Source organism: Syzygium oleosum, unplaced genomic scaffold, assembly GCF_021117445.2.
Source record: "Syzygium oleosum isolate NSW1041296 unplaced genomic scaffold, Sole_v2.1 Sole_v2.06, whole genome shotgun sequence".
Classification (NCBI taxonomy): domain Eukaryota; kingdom Viridiplantae; phylum Streptophyta; class Magnoliopsida; order Myrtales; family Myrtaceae; genus Syzygium; species Syzygium oleosum.
This window is the reverse complement of record NW_026607490.1, coordinates 9,174,137-9,197,563: the sequence shown is the minus strand read 5'-3', so window position 1 is coordinate 9,197,563 and position 23,427 is coordinate 9,174,137. Positions and strand designations below refer to the sequence as shown.

Below are 23,427 nucleotides of genomic sequence, written 5' to 3'. Positions count from 1 at the left end.
ATTTAGGACTCAAGTGGCATAAATGCAAAAGGTTAATGACTTTTCTGACATTTTTTTCCCTTACTATTGATTCTAATAGGAATTTATGTTGGTAAGGGCAATGTCATTCATCTCACAAGAACAAGAGTTGACAAGACTTCTCTCGATTCCTTCCGACGAGAAGGTAGGAACTCCATTCCCTCCGTTTATATGCGTATGGGCAGCCACTGTTGGAGTATTGGCTGACATGACGGGGGACTTGAACGACTTTACTCGATACCAAATTGCTTGAGGAAGTCGTAAACAAGGCTTGGGAGCTTCATGAGGGCGACAATTTCGGCCAATACAATCTCTTCAATAACAATTGTGAGCACTTTGCCACTTTTTGCAGGACCAGCATTCGGGCAAGCGCACAGACAACATTGATCGGTGCTTTTGAGCTAAAGGCCAAGGAATTCAAAGACTGGGCAAATAAGATTCTGTAGGGAATTGAGCTCGAGTGAGCCAAGAACCCGTCCAACTTGCCTTCCCCCATCTGTCTCTTTGCTAGCAATTATTGTTGTCTTTTCGAGAGAGTCAGGCTGCGAATGACAATCATTATGTTTCAGAAACCAATTTCTGGCCAGAAAAGTTTTTCTATTTCTGTTCTTGGACGAGTTTCTCAGAAAAAAACATGTTTGATAACGACAAAAAAATTTTGTTCCTGAAACAAATTTTTTTTTGATAATGACACAATATTTCTCTCTCTCGGGTGGCCGGCGAGTGGACGGCAGGTGGATGGCGGTGGTGGACAGCGACGCGGCCAGTGCGGAGGACGGCAGCTGGAGGCGGCTGGCTACGGGGGGAGGGCAACTGCGGGAAAAGGGCGGTCGGTGGCGGGAGACGGTGGCCAACGAGGGGAGGCAAGCGATGGGGGGAGGAGGGCGGCAGGCGGCGGGAGACGGCGAATGGCGTCAAGCGGCGGCCAGCAAGTGGGCAGTGATGGGCAACGGGATCGCTTTATTGTTTGTCAACGAGCAGTAGAAGGAAAGAGAGTTTAGTCTTTTATATCCAATTTTATGAACAGTGAAATCACACTTTGTTACACACGTTTATTGAAACAGCGATCTCTCTCTCTTTCTCTGTTGACAATATTGTCATTTGTTCCTTTTCATTTATGATTTTCATTCTTTCAGTATAGTAATGCTTTACGCCGTCACAGCATGAAATGACGATGAGACCCTTTTACCGCATTTTTAATGAGGTTCGATTTGGGTCTTCCGTGGGTAAGTGATAGCGATGGGACAGATGAGCCCCACACGACAAAACTAGACATCTATGATTGGACAGCCTTTGAAGACTTTCCTGTCACTTGTGACAGTTAAGAGGAATGTCCGGCCACATGACGAACATTCCAAATCAGATCTTGACCGCCGATATTTAATGATGTCCGGCCCCGTTAGGATGTCTTTTGCTGTTGCAATTTTTTTACGTCGAGGTTTGTTGGGGTCTCGAAATACGGAAAGATCGTTCTAAAATAATTAATATTTTTTATCCGGCCTGCAAACCCAGCTTGCCTTACCATGTGGTTAAGGCGTCACCCGCAGGAACTGTTGGCGAGTTTAGGTGGCGACTCGGGCACAGAGAGCTAACTTGATTGTTGGGCAGGCTCGAGCGCAAGCCGCTCGACAAATTTCTTTAGGTTTGCCAAATCATGATGGCATGGGCTTACTCTCTCTCTCTCCATCACACACACCGACACACAGAGACAATCAACATGGGCACATTTTGAAGTTAAGGCATGGATGGTCAGTCCAACTTGTGCCAACAAGCATATCCATTGGCCAAGCTAGTTCATAGAGGAGAAATGATGAATCTGCAATGAGCGGAGGTGATGAATAAAGAATCACTGACCGTGTCCAAGAAAGACAGTCGAGTTGGGATCAATCGTCTAGGAAACAGTGTTTTCTATCAGCTGCAACTAATTTTTTCCAGAGTTTCCACAACTTCGTTCGTCAATGGCTGGTGCTTGGGTATATACCAGAGACGTTACAATGCGAATGCGGCTACATCAAGAGCAACCTTCGGAGGATCGCCCTTCCAATCAAGAGTCCATGATTCTTGTCAATTTCCTTTTAGAAAGATGAAGCTTGACCCACTCCACCAAAATCTGCTGATCAGTCGGATGATTTGCGTCATATGCCTGCATTCCGGTCAAAAGCTCAACCAGTACCATCCCAAAGCTAAAAACATCGCTCTTCACATACAAATGACCTGTTCAACCAGAATGATGTGATAATCTAACACGAATTTGCTAAACATGGCATCAGGCATGGTCAAACTAAGTCTAAAGTGCAATGTTCTCTGCTATGATCACCCCAAGCAATTCAGAAAGCCTATCACATTACCTGTGGCTATATACTCGGGTGCTGCGTAGCCATAAGTTCCAGTAATCTGTGTCGTCACATGTGATCTGTCTTCGTCTGGACCCATTCTTGCCAACCCACAATCTGATATTTTATAGGACTGTCAAAACAAATGCCAAAGAAAAGGTCAAAGTGGATAAGGTCTCTTTTCTACTGCTAGTGCGATCTATACACGAGTAAACTTGGACAATGCAGATATAATGAGCTTAGCTTGGGCCAGTGCTTAGTATTATAAACTGACTATGAAAAGAGTAGCTTGGGACCTTGCAATTTTAGACGACCGTAACAACAAAGCCCCCTGACCAAAAAATAAGGAAAAGATACATGGCTGGCGAACCAGGTTTTGAAGATGCTTTGAAATGATAACTCCAGTGTTTTATGTGAAAAGCTGGCCAGAATGAAAGCCTGAAAGCATAAGGTTTCCAAATCTTGCTGCTTCCAGAATGGCAGGAGGGGATTGCAAAAGGAGGGATGTTGCATATGTGACTTATAGAAGGTTTTGGAACCAAAATTTATAGGTAACAACAATGTGGTATTGCTTCATTTAATCTAAGTAACGAACATGAAACTTACTGAGTCCAGCAATATGTTTGAGGGTTTGAAATCTCTGCAAATTATTTGCCTGTCTAACCGGTGCAAGAACGCGAGGCCTTTGGCTGCTCCTATTTCAAATTTAAGCTAAGCAGTGTGACCCATGGAAGTGGTTCAATGGCCGAGGCCCCCTGCAGCAGGAAAGACACATGATTTGTATAGTACATTGAACCAAGAAAAGATCATATTTACCATAACTTTAAAGCAAGCATGTATATATCGCCCAAGAAAGAGCCTTACTTCCAAAGAGATGGTTCTTTAGGGTACCCTTTGGCAAGAACTCATGGACAACAAGTAGTTCTTTATCCTCCAAACAATATCCCATTAGCCTGACAATCCTTTGGATGAGATAAACTGCCCAGGAAGTTCACCTCCAACTGCAAAAGTTATCACTCATGTCAAAATGGTAAAACCTCATAACTTCACATTTGTCCTTGTATAACGAAGCAAACAGGCATCTCCCGCAGAAAAAGAGAGGAGATAGAACGACCAATTTGTGTGATAAGAAATTAAAGAAACCCACAAGGGCACCCTAAGAGCCATCTACTGTGGATGCACCCTTCGAAATTGATGGTAGCAAATAATCTCAAATAAAACTGGGATGAAATATTCAATGATGCATCATTAACCCGTGTTCGATAGCAAATCCTGACATGTGAACTGCACGGTTGAATTTCACATGCCTTACTGTAAATATACAATCTCATATTCATGAAAATCAACCAAGCAAGCAAATCTTAAGTGCTCAACCTATTTATAAAGCAAGTAAACATCCCTCGCATGATTTTGACATCGGCAAAGCCAATAGAGGATAAGAATGACGACAGTATGGGTGACCATGCAGAGTCTATAACACAGAAAAATACAAGCTCCGATATGCAACATGATAGACAAGAATGCACTCATCTTGTGTAGTACAAAGTAGATGTCCACCTTCCAATAAAGACAATAGCATCTTGAGTGATGATTAATTTTGAAAAATTTAAATGCTAACTAGATTTATGTGAAGGCTAAGTCCTTCCCTCCTCATCTTTTCCCTTTTAAAAGACTTGCACGCTATTAACGTGTTGACCTCCATTTACCAGGTGATTCATAAAAAGAAAATGGCAGAATCTTATTCATTCTTTTAAGGACAATGAATAAGAACAGTTATGTCCAGTTGCTCCTAAAGTAGCATAAGTTTGGACTCAAACAATTAGGTCACCTCACTTTCGGGGCCAGCCAGCATTTTTTTCCACAAATAAATTATCCTCACTAAGGATGGTTTTAGTTCCTAGAACTATTTTGAGAAATTCCAGAAGTGGCTCTAATTTATTTTTTCCACAAATAAATTATCCTCACTCATATTGGTATTTAATGTTTCAGGTACATCATAGTGACATCTTCTGAGTTTAGCTTAAACGGCAAGGATAGAAGTCACAATAGTTTCTGATGCAGGGCCTAAAGTCCTTCTCTGAAATGCCAGGAGTCCCTGCATTTCTAAATTTACAAGCTATAATGGGACTTTACCATAATATTTATAAACAATGAACAAGATTCAGAAGACTTTTCCACTCCAGCACTCAAGAACCTTAGAGATAGAAGCTAAGCTGGCAAAGCTTCTCTCCTCCTACTTGTTTCCTCCACTTCCATGCTGTTTGGCTGCTGGACAACAATTAGGGATAATTACAAAAATAGTCCCCGAACTTTCGCCCAATGTGCGATGTCATCTTTGAACTTTTAATTTGTTCTATGTGGTCCCTGAACTTTAGCCCAATATACAATATCATCCCTAAACTTTTAATTTGTTCAATGTAATCCCTGAACTTTTGGGAAATGTTCAATTTAGTCCCTGAACTATATGAAAATATCCAATGTTATCTTTTCATTAATTCAAGTTAAGGGACAACATTGAACATTTTCAAATAGTTCAGGGACAAAATTGAACTTGCACCAAAAGTTCAATGACCACATTAAACAAACTAAAAGTTCAGGGACGACATTGCTCATTGGATTAAAGTTCAAGGACCACATTGAACAACTTAAAAGTTGAGGAACTACATTGCACATTGGGCCAAAATTCAGGGACTATTTATGTCATTTTCCCAAACAAACATACATGTAGCATGCACTACACAACCTAGACATAATAACAGTAGGAAAAGATTGTGGAATCTCAAATTTAGATCAAGAGCACAGTTGCTCACTTGAGGTATCTATAGATCAAATGGTCCTAGGATTTACAATAGCTTGCCTTCTCATCCAACCCCAATACGGCCACTCAAAGGTGCTTTCCAAAACAGATATGCCTTAACCATTTGTGTCTCATCGCTTTACATCCCGAAAACCTGTTCAGCAAATTGGTGAAAACAGCTCTTCTCAAAATTTTTTGACTATTTGAATCTCCAATGGTACATACGTACAGAAACTTATTTGAGCCATGTACTTCACCCAGCACTGTGCCTGCTGTTTTGATTTTGAATAGAGAAAAAATAAACACTGGAAAATTAATGGTACCAGGTGCAGGATAAGCAAATTTTAACTCTTCTATTGCATGTCTGGAAAAAATTTGCACTAACCCAGAAGTCCTTGAAAACAGAATCTCACAAGATTTTTAACGTTTTTATGTGGACTTGAACCATACAATATCCTCTAGATTTTTGTCAAGATATGCTCCTGGTCATAGGACAAGTCACGGAACCTAATATAAAGGATAAGATGAGCAAGCACCGTCTTCTCCTAAATAATTGCAATCCTAACCAAATAATCTGGTCCACATCATAGACCAAACCCCCAGAAATATGTGTTGAGTTGGGCAAAGACGTTTATTATAGAAAGGAAGAAAGCAAACTGAAATAGTGAGCTTCATCAGAAATTAGCCAAACAAAACCAGAACAATATATTGACAAAGGCCACTAACATCTATCATCTCATTCTCATTTTTCTACGACAAACTAAGTATCGGGACATGTTCTCCCACCATCATTATAGACCTTCTTCCTAAAAATGCAATAGTGATAACATTAAATACTTTAAAGCACATGCAACCAGAGCTTTCGTGAGAGGAACTAAGATTACCTTCCACTCTTTGAATCCTTGCATGCTCTCTAGGTTCAACTTTGTGATGGCAATTGGAGTCATTCTTCTGCTCTGGGAAGACCCCTTCTTGTCAAGGCAGCCTTTGAAGACTCTACCAATTGGAGTCATTCTTTTGCTCTGGAAAGACCCCTTCTCATCGAGGCAGCCTTTGAAGACTCTACCAAAACCAACCTCGCCAAGAATTGTATCAGATCTGAAGCTTCTTGTTGCAACTTTTAGCTCTGCAAAACTAAAGACTCTGACTTCTGAAGTGGGAGCAACATAACCATTTGGAATAGACTCATTTGACCTCCCTCCCATGCTCCTGCTCAGGCCATCCTCAGAAGACGATGAACTGCTTAACAGTCACAGCTGGTCCTCCTGTGATTACACAAGTGATGAGAAAAAGGTGAAGAATTCGTCATGAGCTGAAGACAGGAGCTAGAGACGAGCAGCAACTAATTGAGTTATAGAGGTGTCAGCGGGTGGGAAAAGAGTTAGTTAAGGAAGTTAGAATCCGTAAGTTGTCAATGGACATGTGTATGAAGCATATTCCTTCATAATCCACTTTGTCAGTAAGTGTCAGTAAGTTGGGGCTTGCATGAATTTCAAGATAATTTAGAAAGCAGGAGTACTTTAACTAGTATAAAATGCAGAATATCTATAAGATGTATACTTAGAATTCCAGCTCTTGCATTGAAACTCCGACACAGTGTTAAACAGCCCATTATCCTGAACGCTCAAACTGTTGGGTTTTGAGCCCATCTTGTATATCATGCATATTCCATAAGTACGCCATGACCCATATGTTTCATTCTCGTGGCAAATGCCTTCTTCTCCTCCTCGTTCATATCTGCTCTCTTAATGACATTATTCTCATTTCTCGTCTCAATTTCTTTCTAATTTTCTTCTACCTGAGTATACCAGCTAAAGCATCAAAACAACTTAATCTATTCATCCAATGAAATGCCCAAACCAAATGCGAATGGTAACAAAGTCCAACCACAGGAGGAATTAAAACCAAAATTCTGTGACAAAATTTCCTACTTGCTAACTCATATCCAACAAAAACAACCAAATATCATAACTTTAACCCATGGAATCACAATTTGAAGTTCAGAATTATCATAAGGGTACAACAAACACCTGCATTCTCAGGGCAAGACCAGCCGGAGATTACATCATAAAAACGCACAAGTCATGGTGAAAAAGACACCGAAAACAAAACAAGAAAGCAAAAAAAAAAAATTCAGAAGAAACAAGGAAATTACCAAAACCAAACAACAGAGACTACCTGAGCCAACGAACTCAAAATTCTATCAATTAAATGAGAAACGGATATAAAAAATCAAGTGAGTAACTTACTTAGCTAAGACTCGACTAAACTACAATTATTCGGCAACAAAACAACTCCTATGATCCAATGAAAAGCTCGCCCGTAGCAGAACATTCATTGCTGTCTGCTGCACCGGACAGCTCATTCGTCGAATTCTGTCGCATCATATTTCTCTCAACTGAATTCTGATCTAAGCGAGCTTACTAAATCCTAAACTTGACCGACCCAAAAAAAGCACGAGGCAGGCGAAAACCAGAGCCAAATACAATAACAAGTTGTTGCAAGTGTTTCCAACAGCGTGCGGAACTTCAAAAATCCACTCCGACAAACCGTGACTCCAAATCCACATCCGTAAAATCCCACGACTCCACAACATCCTAAACTTTCATTACCGCATGATTTTTCAGCCAAACAACTCATAGATTGAACTCTCCATCCAAAAAAAAAAAAAAAAGAACTCCTGGATTGAACCCAGCAACTCAGAATTCAAGTAGATCCGAATTTACCGCTTTAACAACGAAAATTCACTTCGATTGAGGAATGAAGAGTTGGAATCTTTACCGGACGCTGTATCGGCTCATCGAGTCGAAGCTCAGGGCACGCAAGCAAGAAATCCTCGCCTTCTTTCAACCCACCCCCCCCCCCCCGCCCGAGTTCTTCCGAGCTCTCTTTTTCTCTCTCCTACTTGCTTGCTGCGGTTGCTTTGCCTTCTCTTTCCTGCGCTTCACCTGTGCAGGGAATACAAAGAGCCTACTAGATGGGCTGAGGGGTCTGACCTGGGCCTCTGGGCCTCTGGGCCTCTGGGCTTTGGGCTTCCCCCTCTCCTTCCAAGCCCAACTCTTGACAATTCTCACCGTAAAGATTCATCTTTCCCCCCATCGTCCTCTCAAATCGAAATCTTTGGAAGCAGACAAGGGGCTTCTCCCTTTGAAGCTGATCATGGTTCGTGAATTATTATTATCGTTCGGAACCCGTTTTTTTTTGGTCAAAATCTTATGAAACATTTCGATTCCATGGGTGTCTCGTTTCTTTTCTCTCTCTTCATCGTCATTAGCCCTTTTCATTTTCTTTTCGAGAGATTACAGAATGAATTAGTGTATGGGGAGGATGATCTCCCCTGACCGGTAGGAAGGAGGGAAGAGGGGCGAAATGGATTAGCGCCTAAATTGGAAGAAAAGCGAGGGAAACAAACGAGATGGAAAAAGCATTCAACTGTCTGAACTCCGGTGTAATATTTTCATGTTAGGATATTCTAGGGCTAATTCCAAAAAGAAGTATCAACTTTACTTTGAGTGACAATTCTAGCTCGAACTTTTTTTTTGTTTCAATAAAAAGCCTAAACTTTTATTCAAGTCCCAAATCTGGCCCCCCCGTGATATGAAATTTTCAAATTGTTCGAACCAAATTTAGGATTTAAGTTAAAGTTGGTGATTTTTTATGAGATAAAAAAAAGTTCAGGCCAGAATTGTCATTCAGGGTAAATTTTGTGTTTTTTTTTTAATTTGACCGATATTCTATGGTAACTGAGAAAAAATCAACATCCGATGGTATTACAAAATGTAGTGATTAATTAATGTTTAAGAGAAAATGACTATAAATTGTCAATCTCGCTATTGATTAAGGGAAATTACGATGCATGATAATAACTACTACTCACTGCTGCGGCCTTTGAATTTACACACTGTGAAGGAATTGTTATAATAATCATTGAGCTAAGTTACTAAGAATAAGCAAACAAAATTTACAAGAAATGCAGGTTGTCTACAGTATTCCTTGGAAAGTTATAGGATATTAGGAAATTCAACCTCACGAAAACTTTGAGGTAAATTACAATATCTAAAGGTTGATTACCAGCTTGTCATTCATAATGACTTAATTATTGAGTGTTAATATTTTCAAGTTATCATGCATATTCCATAAGTACGCCATGACCCATATGTTTCATTCTCGTGGCAAATGCCTTCTTCTCCTCCTCGTTCATATATGCTTAAACAATGTAAAAACGTGTGGTGTTGACACGTATGGTCGGCACATTGACCTATTCAATAATATGCGTCTGAATGGAGGATAATAAACTATTTTCTGTCCCACAATTTGACTTTTCAATGGTTGCAACAGGATTAATTCCAAATCATATGCTCTCTAAACTGATGTATCCTCTAGATAGACCTTGCAAAAAGTTTGTGCCAATTAATTAGTTTTTCATTTTTTTATGGATGGGATGGTATTCTCTACTAAGAAATGATTAAGTGACTATCCTTAATCAACCGCGAGATTAACGGCCTGTTTTGGGTCACAATAAAACAAATAACAAATAATTACAAATTACTGTAGGGTTCACTTCATCAAGAATTTATAGCTCACAACATGCTGTTATTTTTATAATGACAAAAAAACTGTTATGCTAATAAAGTCCTTCTCTATTCAATTAATGAATCACAAGATTCACTCAACACAATGTCACACGTGGAGAGGAAAGGAAAGAGGAGGAGGAGGTGCTTGTTAATTAAATATTCCACAAAAAAATGGAAATTATTTAACCAGAAACTGCAAATCAAGATACACCTTTCTAGGATAGTAGGACCTACACATTAACTCCGACGTTGCGGAAATTAAAGGTACATACATGAGTATAAACATCATAGGATTTATATATTGAGAGAGACACGGATTGATGGAGCTAGTATGCCAAATCTCCAACAAGTTAGTGTTTAATATGTGAAGTTGGCGTGCAAAATAAGTTGGCGAACTGTATGGCAATTAATATTTAGCCGACAAGATAAAATTCTTTTTGATAATACAGGGGCACGACCGTAAGTCAGCAAGATATTGTTCAATCATTCCAAATGAAGGGGAAAAAAAAAAAAGGCTCGCGCACATACATACAGACTGACTAGGATTAGATGGTCTTTATGGAAAAAGCCTTGGATTACATTTAGGATTTTTATTAGGTCCGTCGTCAGTGTAAAGAAGTTTTTACGCTGACAGTGGACCTAATAATTATCCTTATATTAATATAGTGCACCCGACTATACCCATGTATTGTGGGTATCGCTCACGGACTAATATACGCTCCATCAAATTCGAGACATACCCTTGAAAAAAAAACACACGTGCTTAAACCGACAGATAATAGTCTGTTTAGTAACGTTTCTGTTTTTTTGTTTTTCTGTTCTTTTGTTCCCCAGAACAGAAAAAGAACAGAAATCCGTTTAGTAAAAAAAATCTATTTTTTTGTTTCTGGAACAAAAAAGTGTTCCAGAAATAGATTTGGAACAGAAACAAGAAGCAAAAAAAATATGCTTCTTGTTTCTGGAACAAGAAAAAAGAAACAATTTTTTTTCTAGAATTCTCCAAAAACAAGAAACAATCCATCGGCTGCAGCCCGCCCACCGCCGCCTCTCGCCGTCCTTCGCCGCCACCTACCGCCCGCCTTCCGCCGCCGCCGCCCGCCGGCCAACGCTCGCCGGCCGCCTCCCGCCCGCTGGCCGCCTCTTGTCGTCGACCACTGTTCTCCGCCGCTCGACGCTTGTCGCCACCCGCCACCGGCCGCCATCCTCCACCGCTGGCCGCCGTGCTCCATCGCCCGACGCCGGCCGCCACCCGGCGCTGGCCGCCTCCCCCCGCCAACCACCCGACGCCGGCAATCACCCACCACCGGTCGCCGTCCTCCGCCGCCGCCGGCCACCCACCACCGGCCGCCATCCTCCGCCGCCGGCCATTGTGCTCCACCGCCAGATGCCGGCCACCACCCGGCGCTGGCTGCCCTCGGCCGCCGGCCACCTCCCGCCTCTGGCTACCCGACGCCGGCGATCACTCACCATCGGCCGCCATCCTTCGCCACCGGCCGCCGTGCTCCATCAACCGACGATGGCCACCCTCCGCCGCCAGCCACCTCCCGCCGCCGCCCCCCGCTGCCATCACTGCCGCCCGACGCCACCGTGCTCCGCCGCTAACCGCCATGCTCGACTGCCTCCCACCACCGGCCGCCATCCTCTGTCGCCGCCGACCACCGTCCTCCGCCCCCCACCGCCACCCGCCGTCCTCCGCCGGTAGCCCAGAAGGGAGAAACTCGTCCATGGAATAGAAATGGATCATTCGCGCCCTAAACGCATTTCTATTCTTTTTCTATTCCAGGAATAAAAATTTTGTGCAGTTACTAAATGCTATTTTTTACTCAGAAACTGTTCCAAGAAATAGAAATAGAAAAAACTATTTCTGATCAAAAATTGTTTCTGAGAACAGAAACGTTGCTATGCAGACCCTAAGTGCGCCTGACACCAAAATTGACGTTTTGTCCTTCCTTGAACATTTATAATATTTCATAATTGTGGATGATACAACACGAGATGGACCATCTGATGAGTTTCCATACACATGTACGGCAGAATCGGGGGAGAATCACTATTCGAACTCTTAATGAAGCATAGGTCTACGTAACGAAGACATGTATAGTCCAAACCCTACTTGTTTTGTCGACTATGGGAACAATTGGGTGTGCAATGCAGACGATTTGAGTGTGCAATGCAAACAATAGAATCATAACAAGTTTATTAATATGACAGGTAGACCTGTTAAATGGGTGGGTTGGGTTGGGTTGGGTCGGGTCAGGTTTAGATCGGGTCATAAATGGTCCGACCCAAATTGACTCATTAACCCGTTTATTGACTTATTTATTTGTAATGTAAATTTCTCGACTCATACCCGACCCATACCCAACCCATACCTGACCTGACCCATGCTGCTAAAACACTGCTATATTAGAAAACTTGTTTCTTATGATTTTTTTTGAAAAATTAAATTGCTAAAATATTTCCATACAATACAAATATAGTGGACAATTTTATAAATTTTACTTTTTATTTTTCAAAATATCAAATTAATTTTTTTTTCTTTTTCCTTCATTTTCGGCTAGTGGCCGGCCACTGGCTGGCGACCAGCCACAAGCGAGGAACAAGCTCGCTAGAGACCGGCGAAGCTCGAACTCGCCAATTTGGTGAGGCTCGAGCTTGCCTGATTCCGGTGAGCCGAGCCGAGCCAAGCGAGCCTCGGACTAGGCCTCGGCCTCGCTAGATTAGCGAGCTTGAGCTCACCCGAAGCCGGTGAGCTCGAGGCTCAACCGATTGGGGAGGCTTGAGCCTCACCTATTGGCCTCGCCCGAGGCTGGCAAGCTCGAGCATCGCCTAAGGCCGGCGAGGCCTCTGCCTCGGCCGATCAGTGAGCTCGAGGCTCGCCAAATCGGTGAGGGCCAAGCCTCACCCAAGGTCGTTGAGGCCTTGCCCTTGCCAGATCGGCGAGCTCATTCCTTGCTTGTGGCCGGTCACTGGTTGTGGCCGTGGCTAGCCACCGGTCGAAAATGAAGGAAAAAGAAAAAGAAAAGAAAAAGAAAAAGAGAAAAAAAATAATTTTGATTTTAAAACAATAATTTTATAAGGCTGAAGAAGGAGAGTGTGTGTGTGTAGGTCTAGTGGGTTGGAAATGGGTTCTAAACTCAATCCACTTAGACCCATTTAGTTTAAGCCATAAGTTTTAAGACCTATTTAAGATAGGCCCCTCAAAATTATAGTGACCAATATATTACCCATTTATTTTTTAAAGGGTTAATACCACGAAAAATCTCAAATTGGTTCACCGGTGATAATTTTACCACAAACTAATATTTTAACCATAAAAAATCCCAAACCGGTATACCCGTGACAAATTTACGTCGGGACGGTTACGTGATTCACTTCACCCGAACGGAGAGCAAAACAACCATATTCTCATCACTATCCAAGACTGGCCACAAGCAAGAAATTTTGCCTCCCTGCCCAGAATGTGAATACCAAGAGAAGAACATCAAGCGTGGGGTCGTCCAAACTTGTCTCGATTGCTTCCGGCGAGATGGCAAAAACACTCCAATCCCTTTGCTGTTATGAATACGGGCGGCCACTCCTAGGGTTTAAGCTCACAAGGTGAGGAATGTGCACCACGTTACTCTATACCAAATTGCCCCATCAAGTTAAATTTACAGCTCGCAAGCTTCACGCTAACAATGGCTTCAGCAACTACAGCCTCATCAACAACAATTGCGAGCATTTCGCCACATTTTGCCGGACAAGCATTCGTGCAAGTGAGCAGACAGCATTTGTTAGTTATTGTGAACGGAAAATTAAGGAAGCCAAAGAATGGGCCATGAAGTTGCTGAAGAGAAACTGAGTTCAAGCGATCCAACCTTCCTCCAATCTTGTATTGTCTGTCTGTCTGTTGTTTTAATATTTGTTTCAGTGCATATTCAATTGGGACTAGAATGGGCGGCGAGAGACACGCACACGTACACAGTAAAAAAAACGTGAAGAAAAATGAGCCCTACTTAGCTTATTTGTGTATGTACATGTTTTTGTGGAGATATATTTACAAATTTATGGGGAAAATTGTTCAGATAGTCCTAAACCTATTGTAGGACGGCCAATTTAGTCATAAACCTTTCAATTGTGCCAACTATATCCTAAACATTTTAATGATTTGCCATTTCAATCATATATTTTATTTTTAGTCCCAAATCTTTCAATTGTGTCAATTGAGTCATAAACCTTTCAATTGTGTTAATATAGTCCTAAACCTTTTGATGATTTATTAATGTGTTCTTCCGATCAAATATCTCAATAATAGATTTAGGACTAAATTGATAAATCTTCAAAAGGTTTAGGACTAAATGGATGCAATTGAAAATTTTATGACTAAATTGGTGAATTGTCAAAATGTTTAGGATTTAATTGGCACAATTGAAAAGTTTAGTACTGAATTGACCACCATATATTAGGTTTAGAACTTTTTGGATAATTTTATCCAAATTTATGGCAAGTGACTAGCAATGGTCATTACGTTTCATGTCCGGAAACATGATCAATTATCTGTTGGCGTTTGGTGTTCCTTATGAGCATAGGCCAGCGGTCATCTTAAATAAGCCGGAAGAAGACAATAGATGATGCTGGTGGCACAATCTCATAATGTGATGTTTGCGAAAAACCGGAAAATGTTTAGAAAGGTCCACCTAAATTGATCTATAGAGGACAACGAGGTGATATTTTTCTAGTAGGGTCCGAAAAATGAATTGTGGGTTAACAAGTGCCTAACAAGAACTCATCGTATAATTTCACAAGTGAACGCTCTACTTCACTTTTCCAGATGTTTAGCACTATTTTTTTCCCGCTGTGAGAGAATAGCCTAGTGTCGACCGATACTATAGATAACATGGAGACACAAAGCTGATGACAATTAAATCGATACATGTATCGAGTTATATTTTTTTGTCGTGACATTCGGTATACGACTTATCGTCTCTTTAAACGAGAGAATTTGAATGCCATTAAAACAAAAACGAGTACCAAAATGGGGTTCGAGATTATTGTCATTGAATATGCGTGCACTTCACCTACAATTCAACTCAACTACACAAGCAGAGGTAGATAGAAGATGGATCCGTCTCGTGAACAATCAAGGAGTTGAGAGTTGTGAGTAAAGACTGTACGGGCACTATTGTACTTCGGGTGCGTCGCTTTTCTGTAAGTGGGAAAAGACAGATCGATCGCCTCGGTTTCCAGATCTCGGATGCTGGTGATACGAGGACCCGCCGGCCCCCACCCCACGCTCTTCTTGTTTTATCTGCGCATCATCAGACCAGAATATTTGATTTGCAGGTCAGACGAGAGGCTCTCATTTTTGGTATGATTGTTAACTTTCCCAGAGCAGTAAAAACGAGAAAGGGATGTGTGCATGAGACCACAAAGATCCTGAGTGCTTTAAGAAGAAATGTACCCATTTCAAACGTACAGAGGAAATGACCAATTTGGTATAAATTGTGGATTCGATTAGATGAACGTGAGATTTTTCTTTATTCATCTAGTTTTTTTGTTCATTCATTTGTCTTTTTTTGTGTGGCGTATCCAAAATCCACGACACACACCCGCTTTGGATTCCATCGTTCATTCACAGGGCATCGCTCTCTCTCTCTCTCTCATATTTCATTCGATACCCGAATTCTGATGCTCCTTCCATTCGATATTCTGAAATAAAGTTGTTAGCTTGTCCTTGTCAAAAAGCAGGTAGCTCTGTCTCTCTCTCTCTCATGCACACTGAAGGCGTTTTGGCCTCTTGGGTTTAATTTTGTATTTTTTTTTCTCTTCTTCTTCACTCTGCCAGTGTTTTTCAGTAAAGTGTACGTGAACGGCATCCTCAATAATACTGCCACATGTCTCTGACTTCTTCATTTCTTAATTTGTCATATGTTTAAGTTGATCATTGAGTAGGCTCCAAACAGCTCTCCACGGCTCTTACGCTTGGAGTTGGAGGCCCAATCATGCTCGCTCAGACCTTCTCTCTGTCTCTCTCTCAATAAGACGTCAATAATCCTGCAACTGAAGGCTACGTTTAATAATCAGGATAAAATTCAGGATATGATATATTTTATCACATCCCGTGTTTGGTGCTTGTCCAAGACAAGATAAAGTCGGATATAAAAGAGATATAGCCCAGATAAAATTATCCCATGAGGGAGGTCGGATAAGGATGGATAGGATTTCTAATGTCCCTAATATAAAAGTTATTTTTCTTGAATAACAAACTTGTTACATTAATAAAATTAAAATAATATTTGAATATAAATAATATTTATATTTAAATATAAAAAATTCAAAATAACAAAAACATAAAAATAATTTCGTTTTTATTTATTCTTATTTTTATTTATATATTCAATTTTCTTCCTATCTTATGATATAAATTTCATATACATTAATAAATGCATTTAGTATTTATATTTGTTAAATATTTTAGGTATATTAGTAGAGTTTACTATTTAATAAAATTTTACTAGAGAATGATGGAAGGGGAAAAAGAAATAAAAAAATTAATTAATTAAAAAAGAGATGGAAAAATAATAAAAAAAATAAGCAAATAAAAATGAAGTAGGTAAGAGGGCCATGAGAGATTTTTTTTTTTTTTTGGTAAAGAAGGGCCATGAGAGATTTTTATTATCTTCGTTAGTGCAATTTTTAAGTTCATTTAACTAATATGATGTTCATAGCAAATAATAGATATGATAAGATGTGAAAATCTCTTGACTTTATTACTACGATTTACCAAACAATACATAGAATATAACAAATCTCTTGAATTTTATATTCTATCCTATCCAGTTTTATCCTGACTAGAAATCTAGACGACCAAACGCAACCTAAAATTTGAGGCATGGACCAGCCACCAGCTTGACATGGCCATTGAAGCAAATCAATCGGCTTAGCTAGCCCATTCACAAATGCTTTTTGCCTAGCCTGATACATGCAGATAGCTATTATAACCAAATGCTGATATGACTTGCAGGATAATACTGGAGCATGGATAAAACAGGGCTGGACTAATATTATACATTTACCATTATGCTCCGACATATATGCCAGTATATATAAATGCATCTAAATGATTTCTTACATGAAACTATTTAAATTTTTGTTGCAAATCATTTGACAATTCTCTTATGAACATAGTCTCACTCTTACGGATGATATCCATATTTGAGACTATATCAATTTGCTTGCTCATACTCCAGTTTTACGCTTTAATCGTTGCAAGCAATTTTAAATTACTTTTGCACAATATTTTTAAATCTATTATTTTGATATCTGTATGGATAGTTTTGTTACCATAAAAAATGAGAAGATTGCTGAGAAAACCTCCTATAATATTTTGAAATTGACAAAACAATCCATGAATACCTTATGAGCTTAATAAATAAAAATGGAGAAAGTGCATGTTCCTAAGTTACGGGGTTATTGGTTGTGGTGCTCGGAATTAAATTTATATGTTATCAGCAGAGAAATTACGTTTGATGAGTCTCCAATACTTATGGGTGTGAGTATTTGTGGCAATGTTTATACGGATCTAGAAAGTGCTCAACTCGAAGTGGAGTTGCGACCAGAAACTCCTGAGGTAACGATACTAGGGTGGTAATCGACACAAAAGGTACTTATAGCTAGGTGGAGCTTGTGGAGCTAATGGTTGTTGTAATTGCTAAGTTCAACAATGTGCTTATTCAATATCTTGGCAAATATGGATGCAATAGTGGTTGTGCATATATGAATACAAGGATAGGTAGAAAACCTACTTGCTTATAAGATATATATTAGGCAACGGGAATTTCTTGACTTATATCTTTAGAATTCGTGATTTAATCTTCAGTAAAAATAGTCAACACTAGCTACTTTGTTTTCCCTCTATCCAATCATGTTTTTGATTGATAGGTGAAAAGATAGACATCGCTCACATGCAAACTTCACAAAATATATATTTGAGCGACGTCAATATTTGCCTCGTTGACGAAGGAATGGAGGAAAACATGGCAAATCTTGAAATGGCACGTCATTTTCATTTCCCACTAGTTCTGTCTATTCCGTCAAGGCCTGGTGCACTCCTTAGTCTTGCTTTTACTCCTTGGATCTTACCTAAATTTTGCTTACTCCAATGAAGAAAACTTTGCCTGTGTCCCTCTCTCACATGCAACCCAACACATAAATTTTCCCCCAGAGTGTCTCTATTCCTCTCCATGCTAGTGTGCAACAAAGAAGGTCCAGAATTCACTACATAATCAAAGAGTCAGATTAATATTTAACAAGAGAATGATCACTGAGTTTTCCTTTTTAACAAGAGAATGAGAGGCAGATTAATATTTATGACCCTTACCAGTCAATTAGGATTTCGGTTGGGTCTTCCTTAAGTTTCAGCTATAGCCATTCATTTACCATGCATTTCGGTTGTTCAATTACATGTTTCATAAGACTGATGGGCTGTGAGTCTTTCGCTTTTTTGTCATATTACAAAGGTACTCAAATGGAGGTGCATCCACCATTCTAGGATCTCATTTCTTCACTTTCATGTCTCTCCATCGTGACTGCGAAATTCTATGATCAACTTACTTATATGCACATACACATCTGTATTGTTTTGACGGTCAACTTTAATGTAATTTTATAGTTGGTTCCATTTCCATTTTTGGATAAGTAAATTATGTTGACGTTCTTTAGTCGGCTTTAATTTTGGTCATATCTTTTGTCAACTTTATATTATTCATCAGAAATTAGTGATTTTATTTCAATTCAAGATGAAAGATATATATATTTTATTGAATGAGTAAGTCTAATTTCATTGCGCATCGGTACTATGCAGATGGACGAAGCATGCATTCAAAACCCTCATCGTAGAGACAATGCAATTAAAGCATAGGGACCCATGAAAGGAATTAAAACCACGGATTTTCTTCTCATTGGACAAAAGGATATCGGAAGTTGTGTTATTATTATGTTGGAGAAAATAATCATATTTCATTACGAAATTAAAAGAAAATTTTTGTTGAGATATTGTCATCGTAGGTGCATTTTTGAAAATGGAAAATCCTCATATGTGTGAAGAAAGTGATATGTCACTTGTCCCACTGATATGAAATACACCTTATCAAGGTGCACAGATTAGCCAAAGTTATCCCAATTGTTGGATCAGGTGGGCATTCCATTGATTCCAGAAAGATGATCATTTTCCGGATTTTGGTCTATGATCTCTTTTGATGTTAATAGGCTTTACTCTCTAGTCTTTTCATCTTTGTGTGGATCTGGTCCTTCGAGCAAGTTCTGACCTTTTTTTGTGGAAACTTTCATGGATGCTCACGTGCCGCAACTTCTGACTGTTTTTACGTGTGATGGGCCATAGATAAACTAGTGCGCTTTTACTTCTGGTCCATAAAAATCATCATTGAGAGATTTCTAGACCTTGTAGTATAAACAGCAACCTATTTGAAAGCCTATCTTTTTGATGCACCAGTTAAAATAGCCATTTAAAGGTCAAAAGCTACTGCAAAGAGCGAAACAAATAGCATATTGAACTAGATCGAGGAGAAATTGGAGTACGTAAACAGAATGATTTGGAAGCGGTTATGCCCCAAGATCTAAAACCCAGCGATCATAGAAAATTAGTCGAATTGATGCTCTCTGGTTAAAAAAGACTACAAACTATCAAGCAACAAATAAATAGTAGAAAATTAAGGAACATAAGTGTTAAAGTAATTAACTATTAAATCACACTTTTATCTAATAGCTTAAGCTTTTAGAACAGTTGGCAGTGATCCCACTAAAATCTCACATGGTATCAGAGCTGAGAGTCATGAGTTTAAATCTTTCGAAGCTCCATTTATCTTCCCAATTAAATATGTCCATGCTTAGTACTAGGCAAAAAGACCAAACTAAGCATGAGAGGAAGTATTAGAGTAATTAAATATTAAATCACGCATTCATATAATAGCTTAAGCTTTTAGAACAGTTGGCAGTGGTCTCACTAAAATCTCATAATAAGGTACAATTTTTCTTATATCTAGTTCTATCATTATCTTAATGTTCTCATATGCAATCAAGTGAGAGCATGTTGAGAGCGTGCCGCAGAAGTCGATACTTTCATCTGGGGAGATCACCAATAGAGAGTCCAAGTCTAAGTCTATCAATAAATCCAGTTAGACTAACCTTCACTTAAAAGTTTAAGCCAATGAGTTATATCCATACTAAAATATATATTAACTGCTTCACACCACTTCAATTCTTTGATGCACGAACTTCTCTAACACAATTCACACGTGCAACTCAACAATCATCCCCTCACATGTGAACTCATTATTTGGTTTGCTCCCCCTTAATTCAGCTATCCTTATACACAAACATGTCTCAACTTTAATCTCTAGTGCTCACCTTCATCCTTGGCTAGACCATGAAGGCTGCCATCGGGATCATGTTACTACACCACAATGCCGACCTTCATGCCCGATATCATTTATTGAGAGCACGCAATAGAAATTCAATACCTTCATCTAGGGAGATTGCCAATAGGGAACTCATCTTCTTCAACCCTTCGACGACGGTCGCCGAGATCACAAAACCTTGGCATTGCCTTGCTTGGCATCGTGCAACCTCTGTGGCCCTCGCCTTGGTCGCGCCAACCGTTGAAGGGCTAGATCTAGGTTCCCCCAAGGTCACGCAACCTCGATGGCCCATAGTTTGGTGTGGCGCGATCAATCTCAGGTACAACACAGTGGCCAATGCGAGAGAGTTACGGTTTGACGATGTAGAAGTGAAGGAGCTCATCAACTTTTAGCATGAGAGCTAAGGTAAGATCTGATGCGACTAAACTTCGAAATCGAGATTTCAATTTTTCTTCACTGGTTCTGCAAATAGAAATGTGGGATTTTGGCGATTAATGGTCTTGTTCACCATATTTGTTTTGGTTCGTGATATGATAGTGGAAGAAGAAGCGCAAGAGGAGATCCTGTGCAAGTCCTGAGATCGGAGAGCACAGCTCGATCTGTACTTCCACTTTCACTCCCTTCCTTTTTTTTTTACTGAAGTCCTTTACAAGTTTGTGCCATACGCAACTTAACTATATATATTTCTGGCAAAAAAAACTTAACTATATATATATATTATCCAAAAAGTCTTAAACATATTGTTGTTTTGCCAATTCAGTCATAAACCTTTTAATTTTGTCAATTGAGTCTATCCGGCCAATTTTAATTGAAAATTACTGACGTGGACACCAGTCATCCTATGTGGCACGGATGTCGTAGACGTGAATAATTTTTAATAATATTTTATCCTCTATCGACAATATCCATAAGAAAAGGGTTATAAAAACTCATTAAGATATTGGACGAAGGGGGATTCCCGCACAGCATGCGACGTAGTCGATGGACATTCATTGGATCTAACGATGGATCGAGTCTTGCCAATAATATGACGACCGTTCGAAAGCCACTCAGTACTGTGTGGAGTCAAAACTACCCCTCAAGTTGATTGCAATTGCAACCAGCAAAGCCATGACGTTCATTTCCCTTCTTGCTGTTCTAGCATCTCTCTCTCTCTCTCTCTCTCTCTCTGTCTCTCTCTCTCTCTCTCTCTCTCTCTCTATCTCTCTCTCTCTCTCTCTCTCTCTCTCTCTCTCTCTCTCTCTCTCTCTCTCTCTCTCTCTCTCTCTCTCTCTCTCTATATTATTGGCGACCGTCCATTCGGTAACGTGTGGAGTCAAAACAACCCCTCAAGTTGAATGCAATTGCAACCAGCAAAGCCATGACGTTCATTTCCCTTCTTTCTGTTCTAGCATCTCTCTCTCTCTCTCTTCTTTCTAGTTTCATACAAACACAGAATACCAAATGTCTCGCAAAGAATTGCAAAGATGCCGACAGAAGACGTATACAACCAAGACCGTAAATATATGAACATGTTTGGGCTCAAGCGGATCTCTCTCGTAGTACCCAAAAGAAAATCCCCCCCTAAAAAAGAGAGGAAGAATACTCACGTTTAAGTCCTCTGTATTCTGAAAAATAAAAAATAAAAAAACATAAATGGACACCACCCATCAAGAAAAAACAGTGAACCGAAATATTTTTCTTTTTTCCCCCCATTATATCTCATCAAATTCAAAGCCCACCCGCTAATTTTCTTTTGCAATTAATCGATCTTTGGTCAGCAACGTATTCTTCAATCATTTCTAAGTAGACCATCATCAAAATCAAGACATACGTGACTGAGGAATTTCAGACATTTAATTGCAAACACAACGTGCTTTGGGAGGTAGGCAAAGAAACAAAGAGAACGATCCTTACCCCGAATATTCAAAAGTAACCGACATTGCTGAGAGGCAGCACATATTATGTAATTCGAAAAACGATAACAGATACGACGAATCATATATTCTCACTAATGTTACCAATTAAATCTGTTTCCCTTTTGTCCACCACACGTTTAAATCGATGTGTGCGTATGTATGAAGTTCTAGTCACAAAAGAGAATAAATCTATTGCTTCACTTGTGGTCTAGCGCGAGGCAAATGTAACTGTAGGTCACATTGACATGGATGTTCGAGTTTGTCTTTATTTCCTGAAAAAGCACCTAAGATCATACGAATAAGTGCGAATGATGTGATAAGGTGGACCCACTTATGCATGTCATCACGTGCACCGGACTTGGGAGGATCGGGAGATAATTATTTCAACACTAATGATTAATATTTCCCAAAATAAACAGAGCCTAAAATTTTTTTCACAATGACATAGCAGAGTTTGGATGAAAAACATTATCCTAAAAATAATTACTTGTATCGTTTACAAAAATGAATGAACGAAAAAATTTTCATCATCCACGAAAATATTTAGACAAAAATTATTAGTCGATAATAAAAAATTTGCCATGGGCTTATTATTTCAAGTGATACATGCAATCATTTTTAAAAAAGAATTTTCTAAATCATTCATTTTCGCGAAACAAACGGAACTTTAATATCATTACAATATACTCGTACCACTTCAGCAATGTAGAATTGTCTATTCAAATCGATAATTATTTATCTTCTACATATTACCTTTGGTTCCAGCTGTTGAGTCACGTGGATTATTTTAATTGTCAATTGTTTAGCGTCCTAGTTATTAGGAGTCTGTTTTGTAGTGGTGTAGAACATGGCTTTGTGTTTTACCAAGTCAATAGGTGATTTCTACACGTTGCTGTTTTTTAGGGGTTAGTGGAGTACTTTCTTTTATCTGTTAATCGTCGTGTGTCGGCTCTTTAAGAAAGAGCATCGATGTAAAGTTTTTTTAAGAGAAAAAAATGCAATAAGAACAATATAGTTCTTTGCATACTGCGTAGCTTTCCTTCTTCCAAATTCTGTAACATTGGTATCAGAGCCAAATTGTGAGAAGAGTGAGTTTGAAAAAGGAGAGATTGAACGTGAGATACCTTTGTGAAAAGTCGCAGCAGCAACTTTTTCAATGGCCACTGATAATTTCGTTCAGCTTGCCATTCCTCGCTTTGATGGTCATTATGATCATTGGAGCATGCTGATGGAGAATTTCTTGCGGTCGAAAGAGTACTGGCATGTCGTCGATTCGGAGTAGCGGAACCGGCGGGCTGGAGTGGTGTTGACGGATACACAAAAGGCTGACTTGGATGCATTGAAGCTGAAGGATCTCAAAGCCAAGAACTACCTTTTTCAAGCTATCGA

General features: G+C 39.7%; 1 pseudogene; it reads right to left on the bottom strand.

The window, feature by feature from the left end:
- Positions 1-1,850: 1,850 nt before the first annotated feature.
- Positions 1,851-23,427, bottom strand: part of LOC115690083 (probable serine/threonine-protein kinase PIX13) — an 83,177-nt pseudogene continuing 61,600 nt past the window's right edge.